At 57.7% G+C, this 13312-nt stretch overlaps 1 protein-coding gene across 1 annotated transcript in view; it reads right to left on the bottom strand.

The window, feature by feature from the left end:
* Mcf2l (MCF.2 cell line derived transforming sequence like) overlaps positions 1-4826 on the bottom strand; it is a 94483-nt gene extending 89657 nt beyond the window's left edge. Inside the window, exon 1 of the mRNA XM_023715144.1 lies at positions 4764-4826. The gene's annotated coding sequence lies outside the window, so the exon portion shown is untranslated. The remainder of the gene's footprint in view (positions 1-4763) is intronic.
* Positions 4827-13312: the final 8486 nt, after the last annotated feature.

Here is a 13312-nt window from a genome sequence, read left to right on the forward strand (position 1 = left end):
AGAGGACAGGCAGAGCAGGTCTCAGCCCACCTGAGACAGAAGAGGGAATTTCCCATCATGCACCACAGGAACCACTCATCAACTGCCCTGAGCCTGGGGACCTTCCCACAGAGACTGCAGAGACCACACTGAGCCCAGACTCTCACCCGGTCATATGAGTGTGACAGCATTTGGTCTCAGAAGGTGTGTGTGTAAATCAAAGGCAAGGTGCAGCTGGTTTGGGAAATTTGACCCAGAGTGCTGGCCACTTCAGAGAGCTCCGGAAGGGTGGGAAGGCCCCGCGGGAGGGCGTCCACATCCACACTGCGTCCTTTATGATGCCCTGCAGTTCTCCTGAGCTCAGGCAGGAGGAATGTGAACCCTCTACACTTCACCCACTAAAGCTGTCTTCCTCCTCAGAAATGGACCCCACAGTGGGCAGTGGACAGTGGGCAGCATGGCAGGTACCCAGCCCAGAGTGGCAGCAAAGAAAAGCTCAGCCAGCAGAAGAGCAGGTGACCTAGGCAGGGTTCCGGCACCTGTCCCTCTGCACTGCCTCCTATTACTACTGTGGGTCGCACACCTCCCCAGGGCCAGCCTGCTGACCCGGCAATGACAGACCTGGAACTGGCCCTGAGCCCTGGTTCTACCCAATGGGAACTGAGCTGGAGTGAAAGGGACTCGCCTGTGGCCAAAGGGTCATGGGTAACCCTGAAGGAGGCCAGCTTGGACCATGGCTCAGGCTCAGAGAGGACAGGGGCTGAGGGCACTGTCCAGGCCCTGTTTACCTGCATGGAACAGTACGGCCTGGGGGCATCTCAGAGGGCACTGAATGGTGCCAGGGTAATGCGCTGCACTCCCAGGATCCACAGGTCACACATTGACTGCCCAGCTCTGCCAAGGGGAAGATGCCATCCTACGGGATGCCACCCAGGCAGGGTGGCTGGCACATCCCCCCAGAACCCTGGGATCCAGCTGGTCACTCTGAAGGGGTTTGTTTTGTTTTGTTTTGTTTTTGTTTTTGCTGGCTCAGGCTGCCTTAAGGGTGGGTCTGATAAGTCATGTGGAGCTGGGGATCGAACCGCAGTATCCTGCACCTGACTGTGTTTGCATAAGCAGGCACTTAAACAACTGAGCTAACCGGCAGGCCCCATAGCTGGTCACTCTGGGCTGGACATTCCCCTGATGGCTCTGAGGGACCGCTGATGGCTGGAAGAGCACGGGGAGGAGCATCTGCCACAGATGGGCTGGGCACTGCGCCACACCTGAAAGGAAGCTGCACACCTTTAGTGCCCATGACTCAAGCCAGGTGCAAAACACCAGCACAGCATGGCAGGCACTGAGTTTATGTTCACACAGAGCAGGATCGGAGGGTGGGAGCCTGTCCCATGCCTGCGAGCTGCGAAGTCTGCATCAGGGAGGGACTCAGTGTCGGCCGATGGAGCTCAAGGAAGACAAACGAAAGGGGTGTGCTTCAGCGCAGCCCACTGTCTGAGGGAGGAGAAATCACAAAGCACAGAGAGGGGCCTTCCCAAGCACGGAGGAGTTGCATACTGCATCTCACATACATTCATCCCATGCCCTGAAAAGTTAAAAAAAAAAAAAAAAGAAACCAAACCTCAGCAGTCTGACACTGAAAAGGTAAAGAGATGTTGGGAGACCCACGGAGTCCACAGACCACAGCACCACAGAGAGAAGACTGGGAGAGGGGTCTGGGGGAGGGGTCAGAGGAGGGAGGAGGAGGGGTCGGGGGAGGGATGGGGGAGGGCAGGGGTGTGGGGAGGGTCAGAGGAAGGGGGAGGAGGAAAGGCTAGGGGAGAGGGAGTGGGGAGTCCACAGACCAAAACACTAGGTAGAGAAAACTGGGAGAAGGGTCTGAGGGAGGGGGAAGGAGTCAGGTGTGTCTTTGCCAGGGCCCTGCTGTGGGGTCTGCCACAGGGGTCTCTTATCAGGAGCCCCCCTTTGATGTGTGAACAGGATCCATCCCCAGCCCAGAGTGTTTCTGGCCCCAAGCCCTACCAGAGGCAGCCAGGTGGTGGCAGCATCTTCATCTCTCCTGAAGCTCCTCGTCCCTGGCCTAGCTGACACCCGGTATGGCAAGGGAGCTGGACCCGCTCCCCTGTGCGGGTCCCTCCTCCCGCTCTCATGGGCACCAAGCCAGGGCTGTCCGAGAGGGGGGACCCTGCCTCCCAGGGAGGCCGCCTCAAGGCTGAGGCTCTTGGTCTCCCTCTCTGTCCCCTGCAGCACCCACATCCTAAACTGTTGGCTTCCCAAAGTGAACTTGGAACCACACTCTTCCCTCAGCCTTCCGCCCAGCAGGCAGCCTGGAGAGGCCAGCAGGCAGAGCTGCTGCTCAGTGCCCTGGCATCCCTGACACGTCTGTCCTGGAGGTTAGTGGCCCTGTGGGTACCAGCATCAGGCAGGGGTGGAGCTGTGGGGACTGAGGGAGAAGAAGCCCATCCCTGAGGAAGGTGGTGAGGGCCACGCCATGGGAATGTTCCAGATGTGTGAAGATGGCAAGAGCCACAGGCTTCTGCACCTCCGCCACAATCAAAAGTCACTACTGATTGCAGACTTTAACTTGGTGCAAGCAGGCTTCACTCCCCCAACCATGGGGCCCCTGGAATATGCTAACGGCCCTGAACAGGCCTCTGTGGTGAGCCTCAGTGTGGACCACCTTTCTGCTTTCTGCAGTCCAGCTCAGAGGCTTCGATGGGGGCCCCATCATCAGGGGTTGCAAACTGGGAAGAAGAGAAAACCAGCGGGGGGCATGTCAGGGTGGACCTGCAGGGTGACACCCAGACCAGAACCTGAGCTCCTCCAAGCAGTATGGGCGAGGGTGGGACAGCTGCCACCACTGTCCCCGCAGAGGTGGCCTGGCCAGAACTGGCACCCACGATTTCTACTCTGCAGCCTGAGTTTGTTTCCTCATCACAAAGGTGACCTGGCGGGTTTGTGCCTCGCCTGACTCCGTGCAGAACTGCTTCATGAGGCTCCCTTTTGCCCACCCAGAGAAGCTGTCACCAGGAAGCAAGGCGAATGCCAAGACAGTGTGGGGGAAAGGGGCCTGGAGCACTGCTGGGAGGACTGTGGGTTAGCCAGGGCGCGGGAGAGCAGCACAGACGTGCCCCATGCTGAGGACGGAGTCTCCCTTGACCCACGCCTTCCCTGGCGTCGCAGTGCTCCGGACAGGGGACTCCCCAGGGCACCCACGAGTGCATGAAGAGCATATGGTGTATGTACCCAACTGATCCCAACAGGTCCTGACCAGTTCTAACCAGTGATGATAAGTCCTGACCAGTCTCAACCAGTCTCAACTAGTGCCAATCAGTCGTGACTAGGCCCAGTTGGCCCTGACTGGTCCCACCCAGTGCCATTCAGCCTTGAGCAGTTCTGAGCATTTCTGGTCAGCACCAACTGATACTGACCCGAGCAGACCAGTCCTGAGTGGTGCCAACCAGTCCCGACAGCACCAGCCTGTCTTGTCCGTCCCTGACCAGCACTGACCAGTGCTGTCTAGCTTTAACTGACACCCACCATCCCCAACCAATCTCGACCAGCAATGACTGATCCCACCTGAGCCCAACCCAGCCCTGATCAATCTCCAGCATGGATCAGCACTGACCAGTGTCAGCCAATGCTGACTAGTGAAGACCAGTGCTGACCAGTTCTGAGGTCAAGGTGTTCTCTTGCCGCCCAGCTGAGCCAGAAGCCAGATGACTGGCCACAGGAGTCCAGTGTGCCATGCATCTGTGTCCACTGACAGCTGCTGTACACGTGCCTGTTCCAGAGTTTCCTGTCCCACCGTTTCCCATCCACAGCAGCTGACCTCCAAGCAGTGGACTCTGACCACCTTTTTTCCCATGATCCTCAGGAAGTATGGTAGGAGGCCAGTGGCCAGAAGACTTCAGCTCTCTAAGACAGTCACGGGCGGGGAGGGTCAGAAATCAGGGTTTGAAAAACAAGGCTCCACCCCAGTAGACACACCTTCAGCTCAGCCCCCAGGCCCCGTGGCACCAGGTCCAGTGCCTTCATGAGGCCTGGGCAGCCAGGGCACAGTGCCCAGCTGAGTACCTGCGTGAACACGGCACCGGGAGGTTCCCACCGGCAACCAAAGCAAAGGCTCAGCCTAGTGAGGACCAGGCATGCCCTGCAGCTGTCAAACAAACCGAGCACCGCCAGCCACCAGTGAGGTGAGACCAGCCAGGAGACGCTCTGGACAGCTCAACGGCCAAGTCCCTACCCTCTGAGGCGCCTCACCTTAGGTCCTCACCACAGGGCGAGCCTGTGAGACCCGGCACAGCTCCCCCCGTGAGGTCACGCCTCCCGGTGACTGGTCGCCTGCTTTGTGTCCTAGAAGTGTGCTCTCCAGGGTCAGCATGGGCAGTGCCAGCAGCGAGCAGGGCTGCTGCGCAGTCAGGACAGGGGAGCAGCGCCCGTCCTGGCAGCGGCCGCCTGGGACTCTCACTCTGGCTTCCAGGCAGAGTCCCCGTGACGGGCCGTGAAAGCCTCCTCTTGGTCTCCCCAGGGCAGCACAGCACAGCACTGAACCCCGCTCAAGGAGGCAAACAGGAATAGCCACACCCAAACTCAGGCTTCCACCAGCGCCGACCTCGCCAAATGCTCCCTGAGATGGCCGAGAGCCAGGCAGCCCCGAGGCTCTGTGCCCTCAGAAGTGGACAGAAAGAGCCAGGCCATCCCAGACTGGACGCTGGCCTGACTCAGCCAAGCTCGCAGGTGTAGGGCTGCGAGTGAGGCCAGCCCCGGGCGCAGAGGGCACCTACCTTGGGCTGCAGCCGTCGCCGCCAGCTCTACCTCATCTGGAACAAGCTGGATGGTGTCGGGGACGTCAACTCGCCGGCCAATTTCCTCCTGCAGGACCTCCCGGGACTGCAGTGGGGAAGGGCTGTTGCTGCCCCCGCTGTCGCTGTCGGGGCCCAGGATGAGTCTCCAGCAGTCACACATGGGGCTGCGGGGTCGGATTGGAGGAGAGGAGGCTGTGCCGTTTCCTTGGGCAGCACTGTTTCTTTGAACAGAAAACCAAATCAGTGTTAGCATCAGCTCTGCCCCAGGCCTCGGCCGGCCGCCTGGGCTGTCTCCTCCGGTGAATTGCTGCTGCTGTGGCACACCAGCTGCCGCCCCTCTCAACACGCGGAGGCAGAGCAGAAGGTCGCACAAGTGGAACGCAGCGCTTGCTCTGTTGTGCAGGAAGCACAGGCAGACCTGGGCTTTCTCCTTGACATTTGGGCTTGCGCCTCAAGGACACGGAAGCCTGCGGATGGCCAGGTTTTGGTGTCTAATTCCCGACCTCGCATAACTTTCAAAACCAGTTTTGATGGCTTATTCAGATTGCTTAAGATCGCTTTTAACCCCTCAAGGAAAGAATGTCCTCCCAACTCCAGAGCAAACATTTCAAGCGTTATTCCCCGAATGGAGGCCAGCAAATGCCTCAGGTGGCATTGTTTGGGAAATGATCTTGAATTTAATTTAAAATTTTTTTTTTAAATTTTATTTATGTGTGTGTGTGTGTGGCCAGCTCAGCCCACCAGGGGGCGGGGCTGGCTGCATGTGGTGCTGGGGGATCCAACCGCGGTCCCTGTGCTTTGCTAAGCCTGTTCTAAGTAGGTGCTTTAGACCACTGAGCCATCTCACCAGCCCCACGATCTTGAATTTAAAGAGAAAACCAGCGGCTCTATTTCAAGTGGATGCTGTCTGGGACCCCTTGGGCTGACACCCCCTAAGGGGTAGCTACTGACTCCTGCGCCCTGGCTTCGCTGTTCACACACTTGTGGCCCCACAGCTGTGACTCCAGCACTCAGAAGCTGAGGCAGAAGGGTGGCAAGCCTGAGCCCGACCTGAGCTTAGGGACTGAGCAAAACCCTGTCTCAAGATACGAAGCGGTGGGATCTGCAGCTTGGCAGAAAGGCCTGGGTTCAGCCTTCAGAGCCACAGAAACAAATACCCAACTCTGATATCCCAGCTGGGCCTCACAGAGGACTCTGGATGGCCCTGGCTTGGCAGCCAACGCCCTGGTCCCTGCTGCAAGCTCATGGCTGCCCTGGGCCCGAGACAGGACTATGCCAATCGCCAGTCTAAGCAATGACTCCCGGTCAGATGAGCGATTCCTGGGTCACCGTGACTGTACTCATCCGCGGGTCAGTCCACCCCAGGGTGCTGGCGGGCCGGGCCTCGCCGAGGGCACTGTGTACTTTGGAGGGACACTTCCACACTACTTCTCCCTGCGCTGCTTCTGGTTCTGTCGCAAGGCTCTTACCTTGGGGTGGGCCATGGGCAGAACGCCCAAAACCATGAGCCAGGTGACCCCTCCAGCGGAAGGCAGGCTGACCAGGACATCAGCTTTTCCTAAATGGCTCCTGGTTGGCGTGACCAGAGCTCAGGAGATTAATCCAGACGTGAGGCCACAGGTGACCAGCAATTTCTGCTCTTTTAAATCCTGAGGTTGGTGTTACCCTGTCACCAGACAGGCACCCACAGCCTGCTGGCTTCAATTTTCCAAGAGCCAGACAGGGCCAGTCAGGTCCTGCCTGTGTCCTGCACCACACGCCTGCACATGGTCAGGGTTCGTATCTAGATCCCCCCGAGCATGGTGCATCATGTGCTCCCAGGTTCACCCCATGTCCATCCTCCGACTGCCTTCACGCCCATCACTGCCCAGGGTCCAGGTCCACGAGACCCCTGTCCCCTGCTGAGCCAGCACTGAAGGGTCTGGACGCCTTCCTGGGCACTCTGAGGTGGCCCAGGTACCCATGGAGGAGTGGGTTTCTTGCAGCCATGGCCTGTGTCTGCATGACCTGTCATTTGGGCCCTCTGCAGTGTCCAGGATCTGTGTGACAGGAGCTCTCCAGGTCCCTGGAGGGCCAAGTCTCCTGAAGGATCAATGGGGTCACTGTGCAGCTTCCTGGTGAGGATGTCCCACAGGAGGCAACAGCAACTCCACGTATGTGCCCCCTGGAAACACTCAGAGGCTCCTTATGCCAGAGTTCTGGGAATATCTGCAGACACCCTGCTCCACACCTGGTGTCATCAGGATCCAGCACAGTCTCTCAGACCTCTACAGCTAAGGGACACACACTAAGTTCAGCTCCTGTCCCTCAGGGAGTGGGGACCTGGGGCACCAGGGACCCCAGGTGCCCACATATCCGTGGGGACTGCACTGCCCCCCATGATCACAGCCTGCCTTTAATGACCCACATACCACCACTTGCCCCTTGAGCAACTCCCACCTCAGTTTTGGGGTTCTCTCCGACACTACAAAACCTCGCCATCTAACTTGAAAGTCAGGACTGTTCCCTTCTGGGATCCTGCCCCTACCACTGGACAAAGGCACAGAGGTCAGTGAGCTTCACTGGGAGGCCTCGGCTAGGGTAAGGGGCTGGCTCTACTTGTGGGCCCCACACTCAGGTCCTGGAGAGGAGCCAGAAACCCAGCCCTGGCACCATGGCCACCTCAAGCTGGGCCTGTCCGCATCTGCAAGCCTCCAGCACCACTCACGCTCAGGGTGCCACACAGCTGGGCAGCTTCTCCCCACCCTCCGGGGTTGTGGCACGGCTCAGAGCCAGATCTGGGACTTGGAGCCACCTCTGCCCAGGAGGCAGTGGGGTTTGAGGTGGTGAGGACCTTCAGCTGTGGAGGGGAGCCACCGACAGGGCTGAGACCCTGCAGAACCCTGAGCACAGGGTGGGTCCCTCCTGCTGCCAGACACCGCTGGGACAGGACTCACAACAGGGCTTGGCTGCTGACACCACCCGGCCTGTGACAGAGACCCCGGATGTGCCCCCACCCCTACCTGGATCTTCCGCCCCGGAAGGGGTACTGAGGTGGCTCTGGGGATAGTGCTTTATTTCTGCTCCGCCTCACATCCTGGGCCTCCCACATCAGCCCCTGCATATCCGCCTGCAGCTGGCTCAGGCCTTCTGCCTGCTCAGTGCTGGCCAGGCCTGGGGGTGGGAGGCTTTCAGGAAGAGCAGAGGCCACCGCAGTCCCCTGCAGGGCCTGGAATAACTGGAAAAACTCCTGGTGGAAGACTCGGGGTTGGAGAAAAGGTGACGTTGGGCCAGCAGCAGAAAAACACAGCCACTCCACCAAGGCAAGCAGTCTGTCCAAGCCAAGTCACAGAACCAGGTGCAGACCCCCCCAGACTGTCTCTGACCCTGGCACCTGTCCCAGCACCTGTCCTGGAGAGCATTGTGGACTCTACAGGCCCCTGCAGGTACAGCACCCCTGTGTGAGGGGACACGGCTCTGAAAGGGTCCCCTGCTTCACAAGAGAGGGCTAGGGTGGACACAGCTGGAGGAGCCCAGTCTGTGACCAGGAAAGGACAGCTCATCCTGGGCAGGATCTGCCCAACCATCTCCCACCCGCTCCACTGGGCTTTTTCCCTTCTGTGTCCCCTTCCCATGCCCTTCATCTGCTGCCCCATGCACACCTGGCCACACCAGGATGTCCCCGTCCTCCTCATGTCCACAAGCTCTGTGCCTGCAGGTGTCCCACCATTTGTCACGGTGTCTGCGGACTGAGGACACAGGACTGGGGATGGGCGGGGACCGACAGAAGGGGGAGGGGGGAGCAGGACAGAGTGGGCGGGGCCTTATTGGGGACTGCGCTTTCCCTTGCGTCCCAGGACTGCAGGTCGGAGCTGGCCAGGAAGGACTGTGTCCACTCAGACGGCCCCCAGACCTGGTGCGACTTCCCAGCCCCCTAGAACCGCCTTGCTCTCCTGTCCTAGGAAGAAAGGCAGAAGCAGACGGGGCTGCCACACAGGAGCCGGGCCTCAGCAGAGGCTGTGCCTGCCAGTCTGCTCTGGTACGAGGGGCAGGATGCACATACTGCACGCCTATTTGTCCTGGTGTGGCCCTGGCACTGGGGGTTCTGGCACTGCATGAACCCTGGACAGAGGAGGTGCCTGTGGACCCAGACGTAAGTTGTGAAGTTGGGGTTCAGAACACAGTTTGAGGTTTGGGGTGTGACAGGCACAGATGCTGTGAACTGCCTTCTCGGGTGCTCCTGCCTGGATTGGGCAAGGACGGCCTGTGGTCCTGCCTCCTGGGGACATTCTGGGCCAGCCCTGTGTTGTAGGACTGGCTGATGGACAAGTGCTGTGTGTGAGGGAGAGGCCTAGGAGCAGCCAGAGCCCAGACGGGGGTGGGGGTGGGGGTCCCCAAGGAGCATGCTGTCTCTGAAGCTCAGCCGCAGGTACAGGAAGGCATGCTGCCCCCAAGCTCTGAGAGGCAGGCCAGGCCAGCAGGCCACCCCCATGCTCCCACAGTTCAGTGGGGAGATGCGGGCTGTTTAGGACCAGAGCCCCACCTCATGTCCAGAGGGAGACAGCCCAAAGCCTGCTGGAGATGGGTGAGGTGGCCGTGGCTGGACTGTGACTGGTGGGGCACTGGTACAGGACAGGGCCAGCAAGCCAAGGGATTGTAACATCCTGAATGGCCCGTCACATTGCAGGGACCGGCTGAACTGGGGACCTATGGGCAGGTACGCTCAGAATGTCCTGCTCTGGGACAGTTGACCACGCGATGAAAGTGACCTAAGACTCCATGGCTTCTACAAGCTGGGAAAGCATTAGGCCTGAGTCCACTGTTAGGCGATTCCAGGGGCACTCAGTTCAGCCGAGGACAAAGCCAGCAGCCTCCATATCCCGGGCGCCCTGCTGGGTTGGCTTGCTAAACCCCAGGCCTTTGTCCTCAGGACCCCCCAGGAAGGCGCAGAGATTAGCATCACAAAGGCTATGTGAGGGCCTACAGCAGTGAGGGGTGCAGGCCTTGTGCCCCTAGGAAATGTGCACTCAAGAATCCTGCAGGTCTGAGCAAACTCTGTAGGTGTCAAAATCATCTACTGTCCCGAGTTACCTTGAAACCTTTCCATTCCTTGAATATTGTAAATCCCCAGTGAAGAAGAGCGTTAGCAAGTGAAATTTCTCAAATGATGATTTTGTGTGATTGATTTTAAGGGATAAAACATGCTTAGTAAACAGCGTCCCCAGGATCCGTGTTTCTCAGTAAAGATTCAGCAGGTGGACTGGAATACACTGCTTTGCTTCTCAGCCCCGTGAGCCGCGGAGGGGAAGGGGTGGGCTGTGCTCAGGGCTGCTGAGGGGTCCTCAGCAGGACACCACAGCACACACACCCTCGACCTCCCATTGCACTGCGGGCTGACCCAGCGCCACACCCTCTAGATCCAGCACCTACCACCTGGGAGTGCGTGAGCTTTGGGGGACTCCAGACACAGCCCCGACACCTCTCTTCATCCCTTCCACCACTCAGTTGTTTGATTCTGGAGGTCTCAGCCTTTGCACTGAGCTGCAGCACATCCTCAGCCCTTTTGTTTTTTATTTTTGAGACAAAGTTGTTAAATCACTAAGTTATCTGGGCTGGCTTGAATTTGGGGTCCACCTGGCTCAGCCTCCCAAAGCGCTAGGGTACAGCTGTGAGTCACGTCACCTGGGGCCTGCATCCCAGAGGACGGTGGCCTGTAGAGGACACGCTTCTTGCTGCTCACCACTCAGAGGAAGAGTTTGGAGGAGACAGGTGTGGAAGGAGGGTGGTATCACGGCTGGGTCGATAACCTCGAACCTCGTGTGTGTGGTGAGGGCTTTGCAGAGGTGGCTGACTCTAGTGTGTGGTGCTGGGGCCAAGGGCCGTGACACTAAATACTAATTGGACCAGCAGAGTTCTGTCTCGGATTAGGGTCTGAGTGCCCCCAGGTGGGCAGCCTGCACAAAAAAGGGGGCCAGGAAAAGGGCCAGCGTGCTCTCCCCGCACGCCTGCCTGCCGTAGGCTGTCTGTCCTCCGCAAGGCCCGTCTGCCATGCTGCTCTGCCTTGGAGCCCACTGACTGTGGACTGAACCTCTATAAACTGGGAGCCAGAATAAGCCTTTCTTCCTTTAGGTGTCGGGTATTTTATCTCAGCAAAGAAAGTAGCTAAGACAAGGAGCATCCTTCAAGCAGCCCTAAGGAAGATGGGCCTGCCTTCCCGTCAGTGTCCCGTGAGCGCATCCAGGAGCTGAGGAGTGCGTCGGGCAGAGGCCTTGGCGGGATCTGGGCCTGCGCTGGGCAGCAGTGTGCGCAGCTCCCTGCCAAGCTGTTGCCACACCACAGACACAGCCATTGGTGGCCTGCCTGCCCTGAGCAGGGTGTAGGGTGCAGCTCAACAGGCACATGGCACCTGGGGTCACCCAGAAGGGAGGTGTCGGGCACATAACAGCCAGGAGTATTCACTGAGGCTCGGGGTAGTGCCTGGGTGCAGCCCAGTGCTGCAGATCACAGTGCCCCGGGTGCCCTCGCAGTTGCAGGAGGGCAGAGGTGGCGCAGGGAGCCAACCCCAGGGAGTTCTTGGGGGTCCTCTTATGGGGGTGCCTGCCCTGTCCCTGCCTCCACAAGCTTGGTGGCCTCTGAGTGCCCCAAACCAGTTATAGGAATGAGACCCCTGTACCCCCAGATGCCTGTGCAGGGTGGCTCTATGCTCATCCTGGGCAACTAAGACTGGCTGTCTGGAGCTGGTGGAAGAGGTGAGCCCCCAGACAGGCGCCTGGGTGGCCCATGTCTCCAACCCCAGCCAGCACCCTGAGACCTGGCACTGCCCTGGGCAGCCTGTGTTGGCTGACCTTCTGCCGTCAGCCAAGCGTGGTAAGTGGCTCCCCAAAGGCAGCACCTGTAGCTTTTTTTTTTTTTTTTGTAGCACCAGGTTGAACTCAGGCCTTACTCAGGCTGAGCTGTGTCCCAGCCCCCTACTTTCTTACTCTGAGATGGAATCTCTCCAAGTCCCTGAATTACCCAGGCTGGGCTGAAATCTCGACCCTCCCGCCTCAGCCTCCCAGCATGCAGGGCTTAGAGGTGTGTACTTCTCGCCTGGCTTTCATCAGTTTTGAGCTACAGAAGTCTTGGCCTTGGCAGCAGGGTCCATGGGGGAGCCAGCTCTGGCGCTGGCCTGAGGTGCCTGCTGGGTGGGAGGGAGGGCACATTCACCTCGGGCTGGGCTCCCTTGCTTGTGACCTGGAGCCACAGCCCAGGTGTGGCTCGGCCGCCAGGTGGGGCTCGGCACTGCCCTCGCCCGCGCACCCCTTGGTCAGCACGGCCCTCAGCCCCGCGGCCTGCAGCGTGAAAAGGGCTCAGTGCTGCGAAGCTCTCATCGCCGGTGCTGCCTTCCACCCCCACCACCTGTCCTCGTCTGCCACGCCACCCTGCCTGGGAGCCAGGCCTTTCCAAAGGAGGCTGGGGTTGGGGTCCTGTCCCCACAGCCAGTGAGCTCAGGGGTTCAGCCCCCAAAATCCTCTGCCACCCTACCACAGACCACACACAGTTCTCTACTCTTAGCAGAAAACATGAGTGAAACTCAGGTGACTGTATGCATTTACAAAAATACAAAGACGTGGGCCGGGGAGATGGCTCAGTAGAATAAGCGCTTCCCTGGCAAGCGCAAGGGCCTGAGTTCAATCCCCGGTTCCACCAAAAATAAAAAAATAAATAAAAATACGAAGACGTGCAGTTGGGTTGTGTCTTTATTGTAAGCAGACCCTGCTGTCCTGCTTAACCTACAGAAAAGGCCAGTATCACTAAGGTTACCAAGTTGTCCTTTATCTACATAAATAAAAGTTAAAAATAGTAGCATATAAAATAAATTTTACAGAAATGTTTGATTTGTTTTAGTTCACAATTTGATGTCTTAAAGCAGGTTAATGACTCATTACTGTCAGAGAATGATTTATGCTAAATGTAACTACTCTATTTAATAATTTAAAAATAAAACTCCAGTGTTCAGGACGGTGACAGCTAGGTACCAGTCATGCGAAACACGTCCTCAAAGGCTCTCCAATGGCATCACATAGTGCATGGACATTTCAAATGGTAATGCAGACACGTTATGATTGTAAGTCAGAGGCAATATCTGCATATTAAAATTCTGTATATCTTGAGAAGGTAAAAATAAAGCCATACAAATTGATCTTTAGATTTTCTTCTGCAAAATAGAATCATACTTTCCTAACACTTCCAACACATCTTCATTAAAGCTTTGTTCATGACACACTATCAGCGATTCTCATTCATGTTCACTACCCTCCAGCTAAAAAAATAAATAAATCAAAAGATTGCATTCGCCAACTGGTATTTTTTCTGGTTTTTAACATTACAGTAACTTCCAAAGGAAATGTAGAATGCAAGGACTCATTGTTACACTGTGTTGTCGATAAATAATGTTATGGTGAAACAGAAGTGGCTGTGAGTTCGACACTCGCCAGTGTGGCTACACGAACCTGGCGTTCTAAGGCCCAGGCTGGAGCCGCACAGGACACGCAGCTGACCCCGGGCCG

This window comes from Octodon degus, unplaced genomic scaffold (genome assembly GCF_000260255.1).
Source record: "Octodon degus isolate 3935 unplaced genomic scaffold, OctDeg1.0 scaffold00039, whole genome shotgun sequence".
NCBI classification, from domain to species: Eukaryota; Metazoa; Chordata; class Mammalia; order Rodentia; family Octodontidae; genus Octodon; species Octodon degus.